General features: G+C 42.1%; 1 pseudogene; it reads left to right on the top strand.

Annotated features, from left to right (window-relative positions):
• The first annotated feature begins 209 nt into the window (after positions 1-209).
• On the top strand, positions 210-1,146 carry LOC109444850 (transcription factor IIIA pseudogene; annotated as a pseudogene).
• Positions 1,147-2,471: the final 1,325 nt, after the last annotated feature.

A 2,471-nucleotide genomic window follows, 5' to 3' on the forward strand; every position in this document is an offset into this window, starting at 1 on the left:
CAGAAAGTGTACCTGGGTCACACATGGTGTCCATCCAGAATGGTTTGCAATGGCAGAAACTTGGCAGCCTATACCTGGTCACCACAAGTAGCCACACATGAGAATACCTTTCTGGTTCTGCAAGGGGACTCCCTGGATGCCTGGCCTCAGTCGCTGAGGCTGTGTTATCAGAGACACATTCACTGACTAGGCGATAGCCCAGCCCAGCCATGCCCCAGCTGTCCTCACTCCCTCACCCACTTCCTTGGATCCCCAGAAGGTCCTTCTGTTCTGTAGGAGACTGCAGAGGCAATTACAACAAGGCCTGGAAGCCAGATATGCACCTGTGCATGCATATGGATGGCAGGTCATTTGTTTGTGACGCTGAAGAGTGTGGTACAGCCTTCATCAGGGACCACTGTTTGAAAAACTACATGCTGATCCACACTAGATAAAAAGTTTAATTGTACAGCTAGTGGCTGTGATTAAAAATTCAACACAAAACCAAACTTGAAGAAACGTTTGAATGCAAAAAAGATAGTCAGCAAAAACAATACGGATAAAATTTTGAAAGCTGTAAGAAGACCTGCAAGAAACTTCAGCAGCTGAAACCCCATCCAGTGCCAGCAGAAAAATGAATGCAAGTGAAATCATGAGAGATGTGGAAAACACTGCTTCACAGCCAGTCTGAAAGGACACGGGAAGTTCCACAAGGGCTATCTATCCAAAGAGATGTTCCTTTGTGGCAAAATCATGTGAGAGAAATCTATAAAAAGGAAATATGTGAAGTGTGCTAGGAAACATTCAAAGGCAAATATAAAAACAAGCAATATATGAAAATTCTTGCCCCAGAAAGGGATGTGTGTCGATGTCCAAGAGAAGACTGTGGTAGAAGCTACCACAGCTGTGCTTAGTCTCCAGAGTCATATTCTCTCTGTTCATGAGGGAAAACACCCACTTATATGTAAACATGCTGGCTGTGGCAAAAGGTTTGCAGTGAAACAAAGTCTCACAAGTCATGTAGTTATGCATGATCCTGACAGAAAGAAAATTAAGATCAAAGTAACACCATCCCATGAAAAATGGAGTTTGGCCTCTCATCTCAGTGAATATACATTTCTCCTAAAAGGAAACAGCAACTTCTCTTGCCTAAAAAAGAGTCACTGAATGGTATTAATCTCAACGTTCGAAATATTAACTCTCAGCTAACTATCAGACTGTACTGTTTACAGAAGTACAAACTGCCAAGCTCAGTTATTTTCTTTCAGAAAGCACATTTTCCCTGTATTAAAATCACTGAGTTAGGAAAAAAAAAAAAATGGCAAGCACTTCCATTTTTATCTTCAGAGACTCCTTCATGGTATGGGCTTTATAACCTCTTCTCATGCCTCCAGGAGTCTCTGGACACCTATGATGGCCATAAATTGCCATTGGGATCCTGATGGTAGAGACTGACCTTGACTGTGCTATACACCATTAGAGCAAAAGTAAGTGGCCAAATACTGGCCTTTGCTAGTAATAGGAGCTTTCAGAGGTCCATGGGACTGTGCCCCTCTACCCCTAGTCGCTCATTATGACTCAGGTCATAAATGCAACAACCCTCAAACTAAGAACCTCTACTGAGGCCTCCTTGATACAGGATAGAGCCAAACCTGGGCCATCTGGCATATATCACATGGAGGATGGGAGGTCTCCCCTGCCTTGCCAAATGCCAGGATGCTGGATAAGGTCGCCCATTCTCCCAGACACCTTAGCTATCTGGGGAGTTCCTTGGAATCAACTGAATGAACAGTAGTGGAAATTGGCACATTGTATGGATGATATTACCACCATCATACGTGATGAAAATGGTGCTGCTTTCCATCTCTTAACTGGTATGTCTCTATAAAGAACAGTGTCCAAGAGGCAGGAGATCTGGCAGAAAACTTCAGACAGTCATCTTAGCACTGGATGTCCTAGTCAGCAAATTATCCCATGTACACATTTTTTTTTAACAAATTCTTGAGTCATTGCCTAAGAGTTGTCCGCTCTATTCAGGGTAAAGACCTCTTATCCCACATACCCAAAATATAAATCAAGGTCACACATATCTCTAGATATACTAAGGCCACCACATAAAGCCCTCTCAGGACACTCCTTATCATACCCTTTGGAGTTCCAGACATTAGTGACAGTGACCAAGACACACGTTTCACTTAGAATACATGAAACTAGACTCTTGGCACAGGCACTCAGTAAGGGCATTAGGTCTTCTCAAAATGAGGCTGCACAGTCAGGTACAGAGACCAGCCTCCCAGATTGGAAGAGGAAGTAATTTTCTTCCAAATTTTAGCATGGGATTCCTTCCTGGTTAACACCCATGGCTGATGATGAATTTTTATTTTAAAAATAAATCCTGTAATTATTGTGTGAAAAGCTCAACTATACTGTATAATAGGTTGATATTAAAACAGCTTATTTAAAAAAAGACATTTTCAATATACAAAAAAACA

Source organism: Rhinolophus sinicus, chromosome 4 (genome assembly GCF_057876585.1).
Source record: "Rhinolophus sinicus isolate RSI-liver-muscle chromosome 4, RSI-T2T, whole genome shotgun sequence".
NCBI lineage: Eukaryota > Metazoa > Chordata > Mammalia > Chiroptera > Rhinolophidae > Rhinolophus > Rhinolophus sinicus.